Raw genomic sequence first — 23,613 nt, forward strand, 5'->3', positions numbered from 1 at the left:
CAGAGAGACACACAGAGACACATAGACACACACAGACACATAGACACACACATAGACACACACAGAGACACAGAGACACACACATAGACACATAGACACACACAGAGACACATAGATACATAGACACACACAGACTCAGTGACACACACAGAGACACACACAGACACATAGACACACACAGAGAGACACAGACTCATAGACACACAGAGAGACACACAGAGACACATAGACACACACAGACACATAGACACACACAGAGACACATAGACACACACAGACACATAGACACATAGACACATTGAACACACACATAGACACATAGACACACACAGAGAGACACAGACTCATAGACACACAGAGAGACACACAGAGACACATAGACACACACCTAGACACATAGACACACACAGACACACACACACACATAGACACACAGACTCAGTGACACACACAGAGAGACACACAGACACATAGACACACACATAGACACACACAGAGAGACACAGACACATAGACACACACACAGACACATAGACACACACATAGACACACACAGAGAGACACAGACTCAGTGACACACACAGAGAGACACACAGAGACACATAGACACACACATAGACACATAGACACACACAGAGAGACACAGACTCATAGACACACAGAGAGACACACAGAGACACATAGACACACACAGACACATAGACACATAGACACACACAGACACATAGACACACACAGACTCAGTGACACACACAGAGACACACACAGACACATAGACACACACATAGACACACACAGAGAGACACAGACACATAGACACACACACAGACACATAGACACATAGACACACACAGAGAGACACAGACTCATAGACACACAGAGACACATAGACACACACATAGACACATAGACACACACAGAGAGACACAGACTCATAGACACACAGAGAGACACACAGAGACACATAGACACACACAGACACATAGACACATAGACACACACACAGAGACACATAGACACACACAGACACATAGACACATAGACACACACAGACTCAGTGACACACACACGCAGAGACTCATAGACAGACACATAGATACACACACAGACACACGTAGACACAGACACACACAGACTATGAACTATGAGTTAGACTGATGGCCTTAATCTAAGTTGTCTTGTTGTTGTTATTATTAAAGTTGTTGTTATTAAAGTTGTTGTTGTTATTAAAGTTGTTGTTATTAAAGTTGTTGTTATTAAAGTTGTTGTTGTTATTAAAGTGGTTGTTGTTGTTATTAAAGTTGTTATTAAAGTTGTTGTTATTGTTATTATTAAAGTTGTTGTTATTAAAGTTGTTGTTATTAAAGTTGTTGTTGTTATTAAAGTTGTTGTTATTAAAGTTGTTGTTATTATTAAAGTTGTTGTTATTAAAGTTGTTGTTATTAAAGTAGTTGTTGTTATTAAAGTTGTTGTTATTGTTATTAAAGTTGTTATTAAAGTTGTTGTTATTAAAGTTGTTGTTATTAAAGTTGTTGTTATTAAAGTTGTTGTTATTAAAGTTGTTGTTATTAAAGTTGTTGTTATTAAAGTTGTTGTTATTAAAGTTGTTGTTATTAAAGTTGTTGTTATTAAAGTTGTTGTAATTAAAGTTGTTGTTATTAAAGTTGTTGTTATTAAAGTTGTTATTAAAGTTGTTGTTGTTATTAAAGTTGTTATTAAAGTTGTTATTGTTATTATTAAAGTTGTTGTTATTAAAGTTGTTGTTATTAAAGTTGTTGTTATTAAAGTTGTTGTTGTTATTAAAGTTGTTGTTATTAAAGTTGTTGTTATTAAAGTTGTTGTTATTAAAGTTGTTGTTGTTATTAAAGTTGTTGTTGTTATTAAAGTTGTTGTTATTAAAGTTGTTGTTATTAAAGTTGTTGTTGTTATTAAAGTTGTTGTTATTAAAGTTGTTGTTATTAAAGTTGTTGTTATTAAAGTTGTTGTTATTAAAGTTGTTGTTATTAAAGTTGTTGTTATTAAAGTTGTTGTTATTAAAGTTGTTGTAATTAAAGTTGTTGTTATTAAAGTTGTTGTTATTAAAGTTGTTATTAAAGTTGTTGTTATTAAAGTTGTTATTAAAGTTGTTGTTGTTATTAAAGTTGTTGTTGTTATTAAAGTTGTTGTTATTAAAGTTGTTATTAAAGTTGTTGTTATTAAAGTTGTTATTAAAGTTGTTGTTATTAAAGTTGTTGTTATTAAAGTTGTTGTTATTAAAGTTGTTGTTATTAAAGTTGTTGTTATTAAAGTTGTTATTAAAGTTGTTATTAAAGTTGTTGTTATTATTAAAGTTGTTGTTGTTGACTTGCATCCCAACAGCGTTGGTGGTGTAACTGTGCTATTTTTTTTCAGGAATATTTTTTTGCTGGTTTAATTTTCCCCCCATGGATTTTCTGTTTTTTTTTGCACAAAGTCACCACACACACACACAAAGTAGTCACTTTAAGATAAAAAAAATTTCTCTTGGAGTTTTTAAAAGTTTTTTTAAGTAATTAAAGTCTGTGTGTTTGTCGGCGGCCGCACTCCCGATTTTCAAGAGCCGCGTGGCTCTCGCTGGTGCTCTTACGCCAAAAATAAATCAATAAATAAAATCAATAAAAACTGAAACTGAACGACTTTGACGGGGCCAGCGAGGCCGCTAGGCGGGTCGCCGTCCAAGGTCGCCTCGGTTTTGTGTTCCGGGCGGTTTGTTTTTAGTTCCGGCCACCCGTTTATATTTCGCACAGCGCATAAGTCAGCCCCATCGCCCCCGTTGCCCCGCCCCCTCCCAAATCGACGACGCGTCAGAGGCCAATCCGCGCGCGGAGGCGTCGTTTCGCCCGGCTTCGCCCATGCGCTCTAGGAAATGTAAAAGGGTGGTTGGTGGGTGGCGGTTGGTTTCAATGATCCGGCAGGGTTGGCTGCCGCCGTGTTTGTGTAAATGTCGGGGTTTAGATTTTAAAATAAGTTACCAGAAGACAAAGACAACAACAACACGAATGTTCAGAGGTGTTTTTATTCTCCTTATCGCCTCCAACGATGGAGGACGACGCTTTCAGGTCAAACGTGAAGCTGTTTCCACGTCAATAACGAGGGGCTCGTCTTTAGGCCTCAAGCCGTGTTTGTGTGTGTTGTGTTTTATATTTATATATGTGTGTGTTGTGTTTATATATGTGTGTTGTGTTGTGTTATATATTTATATATGTGTGTGTGACACGTGTGTGTGTGACACGTGTGTGGGTGACACGTGTGTGTGTGACACGTGTGTGTGACACGTGTGTGTGACACGTGTGTGTGTGACACGTGTGTGTGTGACACGTGTGTGTGTGACACGTGTGTGTTGTGTTATATATATGTGTTGTGTTATATATGTGTGTGTGTTGTGTTTTATATATATGTGTGTGTGTTGTGTTTTATATATGTGTGTGTTGTGTTTTATATGTGTGTGTTGTGTTAAATATGTGTGTGTGTTGTGTTTTATATATGTGTGTGTTGTGTTTTATATATGTGTGTGTTGTGTTTTATATATATGTGTGTGTGTGTTGTGTTATATATATGTGTGTGGTGTTGTGTTATATATATGTGTGTGTGTGACACGTGTGTGTTGTGTTATATATATGTGTGTGTTGTGTTTTATATTTATGTGTGTGTTGTGTTATATATATGTGTGTTGTGTTATATATGTGTGTTGTGTTATATGTGTGTGTTGTGTTATATATGTGTATGTGTGTTGTGTTATATATATGTGTGTGTGTGACACGTGTGTGTTGTGTTTTATATATGTGTGTGTGTTGTGTTATATATATGTGTGTGTGTTGTGTTATATATGTGTGTGTGTTGTGTTTTATATATGTATGTGTGTGTTGTGTTATATATATGTGTGTGTTGTGTTATATATGTGTGTGTGTTGTGTTATATATATGTGTGTGTTGTGTTTTATACATATGTGTGTGTTGTGTTATATGTGTGTGTTGTGTTAAATATGTGTGTGTTATATATGTGTGTGTGACACGTGTGTGTTGTGTTTTATATTTATATATGTGTGTGTGACACGTGTGTGTTGTGTTTTATATATGTGTGTGTGTGTTGTGTTATATATGTGTGTGTTGTATTTTATATATATATGTGTGTGTTGTGTTATATATATGTGTGTGTGTTGTGTTTTATATATATGTGTGTGTGTTGTGTTATATATGTGTGTGTGTGTTGTGTTATATATGTATGTGTGTTGTGTTTTATATATATGTGTTGTGTGTGTTGTGTTATATATGTGTGTTTGTTGTGTTTTATATTTATATGTGTGTGTTGTGTTTTATATATATGTGTGTGTGTTGTGTTATATATGTGTGTTGTGTTTTATATATATGTGTTTGTTGTGTTTTATATATGTGTGTGTTGTGTTATATATGTGTGTTGTGTTATATATGTGTGTGTTGTGTTTTATATATGTGTGTGTGTTGTGTTTTATATATGTGTGTGTTGTGTTATATATATGTGTGTGTTGTGTTATATATGTGTGTGTGTTGTGTTATATATGTGTGTGTGTGTTGTGTTATATATGTGTGTTGTGTTATATGTGTGTGTGTTGTGTTATATATGTGTGTGTGTTGTGTTATATATATGTGTGTGTGTTGTGTTATATATACGTGTGTGTGTTGTGTTATGTGTTTATATATGTGTGTGTGTTGTGTTATATATTTATATATGTGTGTGTGACACACGTGTGTGTGACACGTGTGTGTTGTGTTTTATATATATGTGTGTGTGTTTTATATATATATGTGTGTGTGTTGTGTTTTATATATGTGTGTGTGTTGTGTTTTATATATGTGTGTGTGTTGTGTTTTATATATGTGTGTGTGTGTTGTGTTTTATATATGTGTGTGTGTTGTGTTTTATATATGTGTGTGTGTTGTGTTTTATATATGTGTGTGTTGTGTTTTATATATATATATGTGTGTGTGTTGTGTTTTATATATATGTGTGTGTGTTGTGTTATATATATATGTGTGTGTGTTGTGTTTTATATATATGTGTGTGTGTGTATTATGTACAGTGTGTATGTAGCCCGCATGCCCAGCCACCGCATACCGAAACAGCTTATGTTCGTCCGGATCGAGGGGGCTAAGCGGGCATGGCATGGGGCTAGAGAAGAGATGGAGTGATGTGGTACAGGAGGCACGGGGCTACAGAAGAGATGGAGTGATGTGGTACAGGAGGAACGGGCTAGAGAAGAGATGGAGTGATGTGGTACAGGAGGCACGGGGCTAGAGAAGAGATGGAGTGGTGTGGTACAGGAGGCACGGGGCTAGAGAAGAGATGGAGTGATGTGGTACAGGAGGCACGGGGCTACAGAAGAGATGGAGTGATGTGGTACAGGAGGCACGGGCTAGAGAAGAGATGGAGTGATGTGGTACAGGAGGCACGGGCTAGATAAGAGATGGAGTGATGTGGTACAGGAGGCACGGGGCTAGAGAAGAGATGGAGTGATGTGGTACAGGAGGCACGGGGCTAGAGAAGAGATGGAGTGATGTGGTACAGGAGGCACGGGGCTAGAGAAGAGATGGAGTGATGTGGTACAGGAGGCACGGGCTAGAGAAGAGATGGAGTGACGTGGTACAGGAGGCACGGGGCTAGAGAAGAGATGGAGTGATGTGGTACAGGAGGACGTGGAGCTGAGTGGACTTGCAGATGACCGGTACCAGCGGTGTCAAGATCGGCCTCTGTGGAGGAGGCTCGTGAAGGACGCTACTGGGCTAGTGCCAGGCTAGGTGCACCTTGAGGCTACTGGGCAGTTGGAGGCAGTCGCCCTCCAACAACAACGGAGGGACGGAGGAGCGACGCTCACAACAACGAGCGGAGCGCCGGGTGGCTAAAGCGCAGCGGGTTGGCACAGTAGGGGAGCACAGTTGATGTATCAGCCAGTCATCTCAGTAATTCAACCCGTGGCACCTGGGTCTGTTCTGTGACCTGCCCGCGGGCCTTCGACATTTCACGTGGCCTCAAAGTGCACCTAGCCTGGCACCAGGGGGCCGTAAGAGGCTTTCTTGCATTTTTTCCCGTGACTAAAAACGTCCTCGTCACATCTCGGAATGCCCGGCAAGAATTTGAGCCTGGCTATTGCTCCGATGGAGGATCATCATCATTCATAACGGATCTTATGGGCCACGGTTGTAAGTGATCAGCAGGGGACAGTGTAGCAACATTGATTTTACTCTAGTAACTGTACAATGCCGTCATACTCAAATGTCTAGATGATCACAATACAGTATTTATAAAAGATATGCTTTTCATAATTTAGTCGTGGACTCAATAATTTATTTATTGACTTGTATTTATTTCTCCGATAATCAGAACACAACTCTTTTCTCCAGTGTAACCATTTCACTCACTGCCATAACACCCGTGTGTTTATAACAATCTCAAATTACAGCCTAACCCTACCCGAACCCAAAGCCACTAACAACCGTACCACTCCACCTCATGTCTGTCACCTTAATAGTTTAATTCCAACCTCCTCATCCCCTCTCCTGACCAAATCCGGTAACTTTACACAGTTCAGAATAGAACATGAGGAAATAATTATAATGAGGCAGAGCAATGCATATGTAAAATTACGTAAAATCCGTAATCTGGTTCCGTCTGTAAAAGATGTGATTCCGGACATACAGTACCCTGGTGTCTACAAACTAAGTTGCCTTTGTGGTAGTAGTTACATTGGAGAAACCAAACGCCATGTCTCGGACCGCATTCGTGAACACGAAGCAGACCTTAAACACGGTAGGACCAACACCTCGGCCATGGCAGATCATTGTTATAATTCAGTAGGCTCACATGACATTGACTTCTCCAAGACAGAGGTTCTTTGTAAGCCATCTGGCTACCATGAGAGATTCGTTCATGAGGCTATCCACATATACAAGCACAGAGACAATTTCAACCGAGAAGATGGATTCTGGCTTAGCAACCATTGGAAAGATTTGATAAACCATTTCAGGTCTTAATTGATTGTTCACGCCTACAGTGGCTTTCAGACAGCATACATTATAAAAAAATTCGTCTCCCCCCTCCTCTTTTCAGAATATAGATGGACTAGTCCTTCTAAATAATCTGCCAAATCACTGCGCGTGGCGCTAACGTTTTTATAAATAAATAAATGCACCGCTTAAAAATAAATAAATAAATTTATGCGAACCGGCACACCTGATGATGACCGTTTGTGTTACGGTCGAAACGTCGTGAGGATTTTTATTGTTTTATAAATATTATTTTATTGTTTCCCCTTCAACGTGGTGACTTTACCGAAAGAACCAAGAGTATGAATTACTGCAGTCACGAAAGCTTTAAATCAAAATTTGATATGAAGGATGTTTTGTTTTTGGGGGGGGGGGTGGGGGGCAGAGCTTTGTGACGTCAATTGAGGGGGGTCTGACTTTGTGTGACACCGTGTGACGAGGGGGGTGGGGGGTTGGGGATCAAAAATCGTCCAAAATGACGTGACGTCATTTATGGACGGGCCCCAATATCATCCCTGACAGGTTTTCTAAGTTCGATCGCGTAAATATATCAGTGTCGTTAAATATATCAGTGTCGTTAAATATGTCATTGTCGTTAAATATATCATTGTTGTTAAATATGTCATTGTTGTTAAATATGTCATTGTTGTTAAATATGTCATTGTTGTTAAATATGTCAGTGTCGTTAAATATGTCATTGTTGTTAAATATGTCAGTGTTGTTAAATATGTCAGTGTCGTTAAATATGTCATTGTCGTTAAATATGTCATTGTCGTTAAATATGTCAGTGTCGTTAAATATGTCATTGTTGTTAAATATGTCATTGTTGTTAAATATGTCATTGTTGTTAAATATGTCATTGTTAAATATGTCATTGTCGTTAAATATGTCAGTGTCGTTAAATATGTCATTGTTGTTAAATATGTCATTGTTGTTAAATATGTCATTGTCGTTAAATATGTCATTGTTGTTAAATATGTCATTGTTGTTAAATATGTCAGTGTCGTTAAATATATCAGTGTTGTTAAATATGTCAGTGTCGTTAAATATATCAGTGTTGTTAAATATGTCATTGTTGTTAAATATGTCAGTGTCGTTAAATATGTCATTGTCGTTAAATATGTCAGTGTTGTTAAATATGTCATTGTTGTTAAATATGTCATTGTCGTTAAATATGTCAGTGTTGTTAAATATGTCATTGTTGTTAAATATGTCAGTGTCGTTAAATATGTCATTGTCGTTAAATATGTCAGTGTCGTTAAATATGTCATTGTTGTTAAATATGTCAGTGTCGTTAAATATATCATTGTTGTTAAATATGTCATTGTCGTTAAATATGTCATTGTTGTTAAATATGTCATTGTCGTTAAATATGTCAGTGTCGTTAAATATGTCATTGTCGTTAAATATGTCAGTGTCGTTAAATATGTCAGTGTCGTTAAATATGTCATTGTTGTTAAATATATCAGTGTTGTTAAATATGTCATTGTTGTTAAATATGTCAGTGTTGTTAAATATGTCAGTGTCGTTAAATATATCATTGTCGTTAAATATGTCAGTGTTGTTAAATATGTCATTGTCGTTAAATATGTCATTGTTGTTAAATATGTCATTGTTGTTAAATATGTCAGTGTCATTAAATGTCATTGTTGTTAAATATGTCATTGTCCTTAAATATGTCAGTGTCGTTAAATATGTCAGTGTTGTTAAATATGTCATTGTTGTTAAATATGTCATTGTTGTTAAATATGTCAGTGTCGTTAAATGTCATTGTTGTTAAATATGTCAGTGTTGTTAAATATGTCAGTGTTGTTAAATGTCAGTGTCGTTAAATATGTCAGTGTCGTTAAATATGTCAGTGTCGTTAAATATGTCATTGTCGTTAAATATGTCATTGTTGTTAAATATGTCAGTGTCGTTAAATATGTCAGTGTCGTTAAATATGTCATTGTTGTTAAATATGTCAGTGTCGTTAAATATGTCAGTGTCGTTAAATATGTCAGTGTTGTTAAATATGTCATTGTTGTTAAATATGTCAGTGTCGTTAAATATGTCAGTGTTGTTAAATATGTCATTGTTGTTAAATATGTCAGTGTCGTTAAATATGTCAGTGTTGTTAAATATGTCATTGTTGTTAAATATGTCAGTGTCGTTAAATATGTCATTGTTGTTAAATATGTCATTGTTGTTAAATATGTCAGTGTTGTTAAATATGTCAGTGTCGTTAAATATGTCATTGTTGTTAAATATGTCAGTGTCGTTAAATATATCAGTGTCGTTAAATATGTCATTGTCGTTAAATATGTCATTGTTGTTAAATATGTCAGTGTTTTGATTTAAAGCTTTCGTGACTGCAGTAATTCATATTCTTAGTTTTTTCGGTAAAGTCACGTTGAAGAGAAACAACAAAATAACAAAATATATATAAAACAATAAAAAATTCTCACGACGTTTCGACCATAACTCAAACGGTCATCATCAGGTGTGTCGGTTTGCATAAATTTATTTTGAAAACGGCATATTTATTTATTTATATATATTAAAAATAACGTTTGCGTCAGGCGCAACGATTGGCAGTTTGCCCAGGACTAGTCCATCTATTTTTTGAAAAGAGGAGGGGGGAGACGAAATTTGTTTTTATGTATGCTGTCTGAAAGCCACTGTAAGCGTGAACAATCAATCAAGAACTGAAATGATTTATCAAATCTTTCCAATGATTGCTAAGATAGAATCCATCTTCTCGGTTGAAATTGTCTCTGTGCTTGTATATGTGGATAGCCTCATGAACGAATCTCTCATGGAAGCCAGATGGCTTACAAAGAACCTCCGTCTTGGAAAAGTCAATGGCATGTGAGCCTACTGAATTAGAACAATGATCTGCTACGGCCGAGGTGTTGGTCCTACCGTGTTTAAGGTCTGCTTTATGTTCACGAATGCGGTCCGAGATATGGCGTTTGGTTTCTCCAATGTAACTACTACCACAGAGGCAACTTAGTTTGTAGACACCAGGGTATTGTATGTCCGGAATCACATCTTTTACAGACGGAACCAGATCACGGATTTTATGTAATGTGTTGAAACGGACCTGGATCTTGTGTTTATTCAAGATTTTGGAGATCTTTTTTGTGATCCCAGCAATGTAGGGTAAAGTGATGGTTTTGAAAGGCTCCTCAAGAGGGTTCTTCTTCATGGTTTGAGTGATAGCTTTGCGGATTGTATAGTCGGAGTAACCATTAGCCCTAAGAGCTTGGTGTACGTGCTTGAGTTCACTGCTTATGTGTTCCTGGTCGGATATGCATTGGGCTCTATGATACAGAGTCTTGATGAGAGAATTCTTCTGTGATGGATGGTGGTGGGAATCCGGTTTCAGATAAGCATCCGTATGGGTAGCTTTCCTGTAGACAGAGTGGCTCATTGAACCATCAGGTCTCTTTTTAATTAGGACATCCAAAAAAGGTATCTTGCCATCTATTTCGACTTCCATGGTAAATCTGATGGCTGGGTGTATGGAATTGATGTGGTCGAAGAATTTGTCTAGAGCAGGCCGGCCATGTGGCCAGATGACAAAAGTGTCATCCACGTACCTCTTCCATAAGGTTGGGCGCAGAGTGGCAGTCTGGATGGCGTCAGTCTCAAATTTCTCCATGAAAATGTTAGCTATAACTGGAGAAAGGGGGGAGCCCATTGGGGTGCCCTCAGTTTGTTTGTAGAAAGTTCCATTCCAAGTAAAATATGTATTGGTTAAACAGTGTCTCACCAGGGGGGGTACCTCAGTGTTTAGTCCTTGATGAACCAAGTCTTCAATGATTGCAATGGTGTCAGGTACAGGAACCTTGGTGAATAAGGAAACTACATCAAAACTGACAAGCAGGTCGTCTGGGGACAGGGAAATACCCTTGATTGTTGATACCAGGTGAGTAGAATTTTGTACCGCAGAGGTGGTCTTTCCAGTGAAAGGACGCAGGATTTCAGACAAAAAACGAGCTAGTTTGTAGGTGGGGGAGCTGATAGTAGAGACTATGGGACGAAGAGGTGTATCAACTTTATGTATTTTTGGTAAGCCGTATAATCTTGGTGGCCTGGCAGCAGAAGGTTTCAACGAAAACTGTTTAGATTGATCAATTAATGCGGTTGAATCAGAAATTATTTTGTTGGTTTGTGTGACGAGGCTGTTGGTGGGATCTCTTTTTATTTTTGTATAACTACCATCGTCGAGTAATTCTTTAATTTTGTTGTTGTATTCTATTTTATCCATGATAACAGTAGCATTGCCTTTGTCAGCTGAGAGAACTACAATATCATTCCTCTTTTTTAATTTATATAATTCAAAACGCTCATCTTTGCTGAGGTTGCTAGCTGGCATCTTAGCGTTTTTGAGGGTTGCAGCGATTTCAGATCTTGCTACGTCTGCAGCGATGTGACCCAGGCCCCTGAGAGCAACGTCTACTTGGGCAATTATATCATTAACTGGTATGTGTTTAGGTGTGACTGCAAAGTTTAGACCTTTAGCTAAAACGGATTTCAGACCATCGGAAATAGAACTGTTACTGCGATTAATTACGACTTTATTAACGTCTAACTTTTTGGTGTGTGGGTCCGGTCTTTTGTTGAAGAGGAGGTTAAATTTGGAAATCAGGTTTTCCTTACATTTGGTCGACATAGTAGCAGCTGAAGAGGCAGTCATATTGTCTACATGTTCCCAATCCGATGTGGACATTATTGCCGTCAATGATAAGTGTGATTTGTAGAGTGTCTTGTCTAACTGATCTAGTTCTGTGCGTATAAGTCTGATTTTTTCTGGGATAAGAGCTAAGCTAGTTTTGAAAAGAATTCGTTTCGCATTAGAAGAAGTTACAGTAGCAGAGGTGAGTGTAAATGCGATTGGTATTACCCCAGAGTCGCGGCATCTCTTCAGGAAGGTGAGAGACTCGATCAGCTGAGCTTTCTTATCCCGGAGTTTGTTGAAGGATCTTAAAGTTATGTGAAAACCCTCCCCGTAGAGGCGATTAAATTTTGATTTAAAGCTTTCGTGACTGCAGTAATTCATATTCTTAGTTTTTTCGGTAAAGTCACGTTGAAGAGAAACAACAAAATAACAAAATATATATAAAACAATAAAAAATTCTCACGACGTTTCGACCATAACTCAAACGGTCATCATCAGGTGTGTCGGTTTGCATAAATTTATTTTGAAAACGGCATATTTATTTATATATATATATAAAAAATAACGTTTGCGTCACGCGCAACGATTGGCTGTTTGCCAGGACTAGTCCATCTATTTTTTGAAAAGAGGAGGGGGGAGACGAAATTTGTTTTTATGTATGCTGTCTGAAAGCCACTGTAAGCGTGAACAATCAATCAAGAACTGAAATGATTTATCAAATCTTTCCAATGATTGCTAAGATAGAATCCATCTTCTCGGTTGAAATTGTCTCTGTGTTTGTATATGTGGATAGCCTCATGAACGAATCTCTCATGGAAGCCAGATGGCTTACAAAGAACCTCCGTCTTGGAAAAGTCAATGGCATGTGAGCCTACTGAATTAGAACAATGATCTGCTACGGCCGAGGTGTTGGTCCTACCGTGTTTAAGGTCTGCTTTATGTTCACGAATGCGGTCCGAGATATGGCGTTTGGTTTCTCCAATGTAACTACTACCACAGAGGCAACTTAGTTTGTAGACACCAGGGTATTGTATGTCCGGAATCACATCTTTTACAGACGGAACCAGATCACGGATTTTATGTAATGTGTTGAAACGGACCTGGATCGTGTGTTTATTCAAGATTTTGGAGATCTTTTTTGTGATCCCAGCAATGTAGGGTAAAGTGATGGTTTTGAAAGGCTCCTCAAGAGGGTTCTTCTTCATGGTTTGAGTGATAGCTTTGCGGATTGTATAGTCGGAGTAACCATTAGCCCTAAGAGCTTGGTGTACGTGCTTGAGTTCACTGCTTATGTGTTCCTGGTCGGATATGCATTAGGCTCTATGATACAGAGTCTTGATGAGAGAATTCTTCTGTGATGGATGGTGGTGGGAATCCGGTTTCAGATAAGCATCCGTATGGGTAGCTTTCCTGTAGACAGAGTGGCTCATTGAACCATCAGGTCTCTTTTTAATTAGGACATCCAAAAAAGGTATCTTGCCATCTATTTCGACTTCCATGGTAAATCTGATGGCTGGGTGTATGGAATTGATGTGGTCGAAGAATTGGTCTAGAGCAGGCCGGCCATGTGGCCAGATGACAAAAGTGTCATCCACGTACCTCTTCCATAAGGTTGGGCGCAGAGTGGCAGTCTGGATGGCGTCAGTCTCAAATTTCTCCATGAAAATGTTAGCTATAACTGGAGAAAGGGGGGAGCCCATTGGGGTGCCCTCAGTTTGTTTGTAGAAAGTTCCATTCCAAGTAAAATATGTATTGGTTAAACAGTGTCTCACCAGGGGGGGTACCTCAGTGTTTAGTCCTTGATGAACCAAGTCTTCAATGATTGCAATGGTGTCAGGTACAGGAACCTTGGTGAATAAGGAAACTACATCAAAACTGACAAGCAGGTCGTCTGGGGACAGGGAAATACCCTTGATTGTTGATACCAGGTGAGTAGAATTTTGTACCGCAGAGGTGGTCTTTCCAGTGAAAGGACGCAGGATTTCAGACAAAAAACGAGCTAGTTTGTAGGTGGGGGAGCTGATAGTAGAGACTATGGGACGAAGAGGTGTATCAACTTTATGTATTTTTGGTAAGCCGTATAATCTTGGTGGCCTGGCAGCAGAAGGTTTCAACGAAAACTGTTTAGATTGATCAATTAATGCGGTTGAATCAGAAATTATTTTGTTGGTTTGTGTGACGAGGCTGTTGGTGGGATCTCTTTTTATTTTTGTATAACTACCATCGTCGAGTAATTCTTTAATTTTGTTGTTGTATTCTATTTTATCCATGATAACAGTAGCATTGCCTTTGTCAGCTGAGAGAACTACAATATCATTCCTCTTTTTTAATTTATATAATTCAAAACGCTCATCTTTGCTGAGGTTGCTAGCTGGCATCTTAGCGTTTTTGAGGGTTGCAGCGATTTCAGATCCCACCAACAGCCTCGTCACACAAACCAACAAAATAATTTCTGATTCAACCGCATTAATTGATCAATCTAAACAGTTTTCGTTGAAACCTTCTGCTGCCAGGCCACCAAGATTATACGGCTTACCAAAAATACATAAAGTTGATACACCTCTTCGTCCCATAGTCTCTACTATTAGCTCCCCCACCTACAAACTAGCTCGTTTTTTGTCTGAAATCCTGCGTCCTTTCACTGGAAAGACCACCTCTGCGGTACAAAATTCTACTCACCTGGTATCAACAATCAAGGGTATTTCCCTGTCCCCAGACGACCTGCTTGTCAGTTTTGATGTAGTTTCCTTATTCACCAAGGTTCCTGTACCTGACACCATTGCAATCATTGAAGACTTGGTTCATCAAGGACTAAACACTGAGGTACCCCCCCTGGTGAGACATTGTTTAACCAATACATATTTTACTTGGAATGGAACTTTCTACAAACAAACTGAGGGCACCCCAATGGGCTCCCCCCTTTCTCCAGTTATAGCTAACATTTTCATGGAGAAATTTGAGACTGACGCCATCCAGACTGCCACTCTGCGCCCAACCTTATGGAAGAGGTACGTGGATGACACTTTTGTCATCTGGCCACATGGCCGGCCTGCTCTAGACCAATTCTTCGACCACATCAATTCCATACACCCAGCCATCAGATTTACCATGGAAGTCGAAATAGATGGCAAGATACCTTTTTTGAATGTCCTAATTAAAAAGAGACCTGATGGTTCAATGAGCCACTCTGTCTACAGGAAAGCTACCCATACGGATGCTTATCTGAAACCGGATTCCCACCACCATCCATCACAGAAGAATTCTCTCATCAAGACTCTGTATCATAGAGCCCAATGCATATCCGACCAGGAACACATAAGCAGTGAACTCAAGCACGTACACCAAGCTCTTAGGGCTAATGGTTACTCCGACTATACAATCCGCAAAGCTATCACTCAAACCATGAAGAAGAACCCTCTTGAGGAGCCTTTCAAAACCATCACTTTACCCTACATTGCTGGGATCACAAAAAAGATCTCCAAAATCTTGAATAAACACAAGATCCAGGTCCGTTTCAACACATTACATAAAATCCGTGATCTGGTTCCGTCTGTAAAAGATGTGATTCCGGACATACAATACCCTGGTGTCTACAAACTAAGTTGCCTCTGTGGTAGTAGTTACATTGGAGAAACCAAACGCCATATCTCGGACCGCATTCGTGAACATAAAGCAGACCTTAAACACGGTAGGACCAACACCTCGGCCGTAGCAGATCATTGTTCTAATTCAGTAGGCTCACATGCCATTGACTTTTCCAAGACGGAGGTTCTTTGTAAGCCGTCTGGCTTCCATGAGAGATTCGTTCATGAGGCTATCCACATATACAAACACAGAGACAATTTCAACCGAGAAGATGGATTCTATCTTAGCAATCATTGGAAAGATTTGATAAATCATTTCAGTTCTTGATTGATTGTTCACGCTTACAGTGGCTTTCAGACAGCATACATAAAAACAAATTTCGTCTCCCCCCTCCTCTTTTCAAAAAATAGATGGACTAGTCCTGGCAAACAGCCAATCGTTGCGCGTGACGCAAACGTTATTTTTATATATATAAATAAATATGCCGTTTTCAAAATAAATTTATGCAAACCGACACACCTGATGATGACCGTTTGAGTTATGGTCGAAACGTCGTGAGAATTTTTTATTGTTTTATATATACTTTGTTATTTTGTTGTTTCTCTTCAACGTGACTTTACCGAAAAAACTAAGAATATGTCATTGTTGTTAAATATGTCATTGTTGTTAAATATGTCATTGTCGTTAAATATATCAGTGTCGTTAAATATGTCATTGTCGTTAAATATATCATTGTTGTTAAATATGTCATTGTCGTTAAATATGTCAGTGTTGTTAAATATGTCAGTGTCGTTAAATATGTCATTGTCGTTAAATATGTCAGTGTCGTTAAATATGTCAGTGTCGTTAAATATGTCAGTGTTGTTAAATATGTCATTGTCGTTAAATATGTCATTGTTGTTAAATATGTCATTGTTGTTAAATATGTCATTGTTGTTAAATATATCAGTGTCGTTAAATATGTCAGTGTTGTTAAATATGTCATTGTCGTTAAATATGTCATTGTTGTTAAATATGTCATTGTTGTTAAATATGTCAGTGTTGTTAAATATGTCATTGTTGTTAAATATGTCATTGTCGTTAAATATGTCATTGTTGTTAAATATGTCATTGTTGTTAAATATGTCATTGTTGTTAAATATGTCAGTGTCGTTAAATATATCAGTGTCGTTAAATATGTCAGTGTCGTTAAATATATCAGTGTCGTTAAATATGTCATTGTTGTTAAATATGTCATTGTTGTTAAATATGTCATTGTTGTTAAATATGTCATTGTTGTTAAATATGTCATTGTCGTTAAATATATCAGTGTCGTTAAATATGTCATTGTTGTTAAATATGTCATTGTTGTTAAATATGTCAGTGTTGTTAAATATGTCATTGTCGTTAAATATGTCAGTGTTGTTAAATATGTCAGTGTTGTTAAATATGTCAGTGTCGTTAAATATGTCATTGTCGTTAAATATGTCATTGTTGTTAAATATGTCAGTGTTGTTAAATATGTCATTGTTGTTAAATATGTCAGTGTTGTTAAATATGTCATTGTTGTTAAATATGTCAGTGTCGTTAAATATGTCATTGTCGTTAAATATGTCAGTGTTGTTAAATATGTCAGTGTTGTTAAATATGTCAGTGTCGTTAAATATGTCAGTGTTGTTAAATATGTCATTGTTGTTAAATATGTCAGTGTCGTTAAATATGTCAGTGTCGTTAAATATAACATTGTTGTTAAATATGTCATTGTTGTTAAATATGTCATTGTTGTTAAATATGTCAGTGTCGTTAAATATGTCATTGTCGTTAAATATGTCATTGTTGTTAAATATGTCATTGTCGTTAAATATGTCAGTGTCGTTAAATATGTCATTGTTGTTAAATATATCAGTGTTGTTAAATATGTCATTGTTGTTAAATATGTCATTGTTGTTAAATATGTCATTGTTGTTAAATATGTCAGTGTTGTTAAATATGTCAGTGTCGTTAAATATGTCATTGTCGTTAAATATGTCAGTGTTGTTAAATATGTCATTGTCGTTAAATGTCATTGTTGTTAAATATGTCATTGTTGTTAAATATGTCAGTGTCGTTAAATATGTCATTGTTGTTAAATATGTCAGTGTTGTTAAATATGTCATTGTTGTTAAATATGTCAGTGTCGTTAAATATGTCATTGTCGTTAAATATGTCAGTGTTGTTAAATATGTCAGTGTTGTTAAATATGTCAGTGTCGTTAAATATGTCATTGTCGTTAAATATGTCATTGTTGTTAAATATGTCAGTGTTGTTAAATATGTCATTGTTATTCTTAGTTTTTTCGGTAAAGTCACGTTGAAGAGAAACAACAAAATAACAAAATATATATAAAACAATAAAAAATTCTCACGACGTTTCGACCATAACTCAAACGGTCATCATCAGGTGTGTCGGTTTGCATAAATTTATTTTGAAAACGGCATATTTATTTATATATATAAAAATAACGTTTGCGTCACGCGCAACGATGGCAGTTTGCCAGGACTAGTCCATCTATTTTTTGAAAAGAGGAGGGGGGAGACGAAATTTGTTTTTATGTATGCTGTCTGAAAGGCACTGTAAGCGTGAACAATCAATCAAGAACTGAAATGATTTATCAAATCTTTCCAATGATTGCTAAGATAGAATCCATCTTCTCGGTTGAAATTGTCTCTGTGTTTGTATATGTGGATAGCCTCATGAACGAATCTCTCATGGAAGCCAGATGGCTTACAAAGAACCTCCGTCTTGGAAAAGTCAATGGCATGTGAGCCTACTGAATTAGAACAATGATCTGCTACGGCCGAGGTGTTGGTCCTACCGTGTTTAAGGTCTGCTTTATGTTCACGAATGCGGTCCGAGATATGGCGTTTGGTTTCTCCAATGTAACTACTACCACAGAGGCAACTTAGTTTGTAGACACCAGGGTATTGTATGTCCGGAATCACATCTTTTACAGACGGAACCAGATCACGGATTTTATGTAATGTGTTGAAACGGACCTGGATCTTGTGTTTATTCAAGATTTTGGAGATCTTTTTTGTGATCCCAGCAATGTAGGGTAAAGTGATGGTTTTGAAAGGCTCCTCAAGAGGGTTCTTCTTCATGGTTTGAGTGATAGCTTTGCGGATTGTATAGTCGGAGTAACCATTAGCCCTAAGAGCTTGGTGTACGTGCTTGAGTTCACTGCTTATGTGTTCCTGGTCGGATATGCATTGGGCTCTATGATACAGAGTCTTGATGAGAGAATTCTTCTGTGATGGATGGTGGTGGGAATCCGGTTTCAGATAAGCATCCGTATGGGTAGCTTTCCTGTAGACAGAGTGGCTCATTGAACCATCAGGTCTCTTTTTAATTAGGACATCCAAAAAAGGTATCATGCCATCTATTTCGACTTCCATGGTAAATCTGATGGCTGGGTGTATGGAATTGATGTGGTCGAAGAATTTGTCTAGAGCAGGCCGGCCATGTGGCCAGATGACAAAAGTGTCATCCACGTACCTCTTCCATAAGGTTGGGCGCAGAGTGGCAGTCTGGATGGCGTCAGTCTCAAATTTCTCCATGAAAATGTTAGCTATAACTGGAGAAAGGGGGGAGCCCATTGGGGTGCCCTCAGTTTGTTTGTAGAAAGTTCCATTCCAAGTGAAGTATGTATTGGTTAAACAGTGTCTCACCAGGGGGGGTACCTCAGTGTTTAGTCCTTGATGAACCAAGTCTTCAATGATTGCAATGGTGTCAGGTACAGGAACCTTGGTGAATAAGGAAACTACATCAAAACTGACAAGCAGGTCGTCTGGGGACAGGGAAATACCCTTGATTGTTGATACCAGGTGAGTAGAATTTTGTACCGCAGAGGTGGTCTTTCCAGTGAAAGGACGCAGGATTTCAGACAAAAAACGAGCTAGTTTGTAGGTGGGGGAGCTGATAGTAGAGACTATGGGACGAAGAGGTGTATCAACTTTATGTATTTTTGGTAAGCCGTATAATCTTGGTGGCCTGGCAGCAGAAGGTTTCAACGAAAACTGTTTAGATTGATCAATTAATGCGGTTGAATCAGAAATTATTTTGTTGGTTTGTGTGACGAGGCTGTTGGTGGGATCTCTTTTTATTTTTGTATAACTACCATCGTCGAGTAATTCTTTAATTTTGTTGTTGTATTCTATTTTATCCATGATAACAGTAGCATTGCCTTTGTCAGCTGAGAGAACTACAATATCATTCCTCTTTTTTAATTTATATAATTCAAAACGCTCATCTTTGCTGAGGTTGCTAGCTGGCATCTTAGCGTTTTTGAGGGTTGCAGCGATTTCAGATCTTGCTACGTCTGCAGCGATGTGACCCAGGCCCTTGAGAGCAACGTCTACTTGGGCAATTATATCATTAACTGGTATGTGTTTAGGTGTGACTGCAAAGTTTAGACCTTTAGCTAAAACGGATTTCAGACCATCGGAAATAGAACTGTTACTGCGATTAATTACGACTTTATTAACGTCTAACTTTTTGGTGTGTGGGTCCGGTCTTTTGTTTAAGAGGAGGTTAAATTTGGAAATCAGGTTTTCCTTACATTTGGTCGACATAGTAGCAGCTGAAGAGGCAGTCATATTGTCTACATGTTCCCAATCCGATGTGGACATTATTGCCGTCAATGATAAGTGTGATTTGTAGAGTGTCTTGTCTAACTGATCTAGTTCTGTGCGTATAAGTCTGATTTTTTCTGAGATAAGAGCTAAGCTAGTTTTGAAAAGAATTCGTTTCGCATTAGAAGAAGTTACAGTAGCAGAGGTGAGTGTAAATGCGATTGGTATTACCCCAGAGTCGCGGCATCTCTTCAGGAAGGTGAGAGACTCGATCAGCTGAGCTTTCTTATCCCGGAGTTTGTTGAAAGATCTTAAAGTTATGTGAAAACCCTCCCCGTAGAGGCGATTAAATTTTGATTTAAAGCTTTCGTGACTGCAGTAATTCATATTCTTAGTTTTTTCGGTAAAGTCACGTTGAAGAGAAACAACAAAATAACAAAATATATATAAAACAATAAAAAATTCTCACGACGTTTCGACCATAACTCAAACGGTCATCATCAGGTGTGTCGGTTTGCATAAATTTATTTTGAAAACGGCATATTTATTTATATATATATATAAAAATAACGTTTGCGTCACGCGCAACGATGGCAGTTTGCCAGGACTAGTCCATCTATTTTTTGAAAAGAGGAGGGGGGAGACGAAATTTGTTTTTATGTATGCTGTCTGAAAGGCACTGTAAGCGTGAACAATCAATCAAGAACTGAAATGATTTATCAAATCTTTCCAATGATTGCTAAGATAGAATCCATCTTCTCGGTTGAAATTGTCTCTGTGTTTGTATATGTGGATAGCCTCATGAACGAATCTCTCATGGAAGCCAGATGGCTTACAAAGAACCTCCATCTTGGAAAAGTCAATGGCATGTGAGCCTACTGAATTAGAACAATGATCTGCTACGGCCGAGGTGTTGGTCCTACCGTGTTTAAGGTCTGCTTTATGTTCACGAATGCGGTCCGAGATATGGCGTTTGGTTTCTCCAATGTAACTACTACCACAGAGGCAACTTAGTTTGTAGACACCAGGGTATTGTATGTCCGGAATCACATCTTTTACAGACGGAACCAGATCACGGATTTTATGTAATGTGTTGAAACGGACCTGGATCTTGTGTTTATTCAAGATTTTGGAGATCTTTTTTGTGATCCCAGCAATGTAGGGTAAAGTGATGGTTTTGAAAGGCTCCTCAAGAGGGTTCTTCTTCATGGTTTGAGTGATAGCTTTGCGGATTGTATAGTCGGAGTAACCATTAGCCCTAAGAGCTTGGTGTACGTGCTTGAGTTCACTGCTTATGTGTTCCTGGTCGGATATGCATTGGGCTCTATGATACAGAGTCTTGATGAGAGAATTCTTCTGTGATGGATGGTGGTGGGAATCCGGTTTCAGATAAGCATCCGTATGGGTAGCTTTCCTGTAGACAGAGTGGCTCATTGAACCATCAGGTCTCTTTTTAATTAGGACATCCAAAAAAGGTATCATGCCATCTATTTCGACTTCCATGGTAAATCTGATGGCTGGGTGTATGGAATTGATGTGGTCGAAGAATTTGTCTAGAGCAGGCCGGCCATGTGGCCAGATGACAAAAGTGTCATCCACGTACCTCTTCCATAAGGTTGGGCGCAGAGTGGCAGTCTGGATGGCGTCAGTCTCAAATTTCTCCATGAAAATGTTAGCTATAACTGGAGAAAGGGGGGAGCCCATTGGGGTGCCCTCAGTTTGTTTGTAGAAAGTTCCATTCCAAGTGAAGTATGTATTGGTTAAACAGTGTCTCACCAGGGGGGGTACCTCAGTGTTTAGTCCTTGATGAACCAAGTCTTCAATGATTGCAATGGTGTCAGGTACAGGAACCTTGGTGAATAAGGAAACTACATCAAAACTGACAAGCAGGTCGTCTGGGGACAGGGAAATACCCTTGATTGTTGATACCAGGTGAGTAGAATTTTGTACCGCAGAGGTGGTCTTTCCAGTGAAAGGACGCAGGATTTCAGACAAAAAACGAGCTAGTTTGTAGGTGGGGGAGCTGATAGTAGAGACTATGGGACGAAGAGGTGTATCAACTTTATGTATTTTTGGTAAGCCGTATAATCTTGGTGGCCTGGCAGCAGAAGGTTTCAACGAAAACTGTTTAGATTGATCAATTAATGCGGTTGAATCAGAAATTATTTTGTTGGTTTGTGTGACGAGGCTGTTGGTGGGATCTCTTTTTATTTTTGTATAACTACCATCGTCGAGTAATTCTTTAATTTTGTTGTTGTATTCTATTTTATCCATGATAACAGTAGCATTGCCTTTGTCAGCTGAGAGAACTACAATATCATTCCTCTTTTTTAATTTATATAATTCAAAACGCTCATCTTTGCTGAGGTTGCTAGCTGGCATCTTAGCGTTTTTGAGGGTTGCAGCGATTTCAGATCTTGCTACGTCTGCAGCGATGTGACCCAGGCCCTTGAGAGCAACGTCTACTTGGGCAATTATATCATTAACTGGTATGTGTTTAGGTGTGACTGCAAAGTTTAGACCTTTAGCTAAAACGGATTTCAGACCATCGGAAATAGAACTGTTACTGCGATTAATTACGACTTTATTAACGTCTAACTTTTTGGTGTGTGGGTCCGGTCTTTTGTTTAAGAGGAGGTTAAATTTGGAAATCAGGTTTTCCTTACATTTGGTCGACATAGTAGCAGCTGAAGAGGCAGTCATATTGTCTACATGTTCCCAATCCGATGTGGACATTATTGCCGTCAATGATAAGTGTGATTTGTAGAGTGTCTTGTCTAACTGATCTAGTTCTGTGCGTATAAGTCTGATTTTTTCTGAGATAAGAGCTAAGCTAGTTTTGAAAAGAATTCGTTTCGCATTAGAAGAAGTTACAGTAGCAGAGGTGAGTGTAAATGCGATTGGTATTACCCCAGAGTCGCGGCATCTCTTCAGGAAGGTGAGAGACTCGATCAGCTGAGCTTTCTTATCCCGGAGTTTGTTGAAAGATCTTAAAGTTATGTGAAAACCCTCCCCGTAGAGGCGATTAAATTTTGATTTAAAGCTTTCGTGACTGCAGTAATTCATATTCTTAGTTTTTTCGGTAAAGTCACGTTGAAGAGAAACAACAAAATAACAAAATATATATAAAACAATAAAAAATTCTCACGACGTTTCGACCATAACTCAAACGGTCATCATCAGGTGTGTCGGTTTGCATAAATTTATTTTGAAAACGGCATATTTATTTATATATATAAAAATAACGTTTGCGTCACGCGCAACGATGGCAGTTTGCCAGGACTAGTCCATCTATTTTTTTGAAAAGAGGAGGGGGGAGACGAAATTTGTTTTTATGTATGCTGTCTGAAAGGCACTGTAAGCGTGAACAATCAATCAAGAACTGAAATGATTTATCAAATCTTTCCAATGATTGCTAAGATAGAATCCATCTTCTCGGTTGAAATTGTCTCTGTGTTTGTATATGTGGATAGCCTCATGAACGAATCTCTCATGGAAGCCAGATGGCTTACAAAGAACCTCCGTCTTGGAAAAGTCAATGGCATGTGAGCCTACTGAATTAGAACAATGATCTGCTACGGCCGAGGTGTTGGTCCTACCGTGTTTAAGGTCTGCTTTATGTTCACGAATGCGGTCCGAGATATGGCGTTTGGTTTCTCCAATGTAACTACTACCACAGAGGCAACTTAGTTTGTAGACACCAGGGTATTGTATGTCCGGAATCACATCTTTTACAGAC

The sequence above is a fragment of the Petromyzon marinus genome, unplaced genomic scaffold (assembly GCF_048934315.1).
Source record: "Petromyzon marinus isolate PM22_M1 ecotype Great Lakes invasive population unplaced genomic scaffold, UKy_Petmar_22M1.pri1.0 PM_G_Scaffold_81, whole genome shotgun sequence".
In the NCBI taxonomy this organism is placed as follows: Eukaryota; Metazoa; Chordata; class Hyperoartia; order Petromyzontiformes; family Petromyzontidae; genus Petromyzon; species Petromyzon marinus.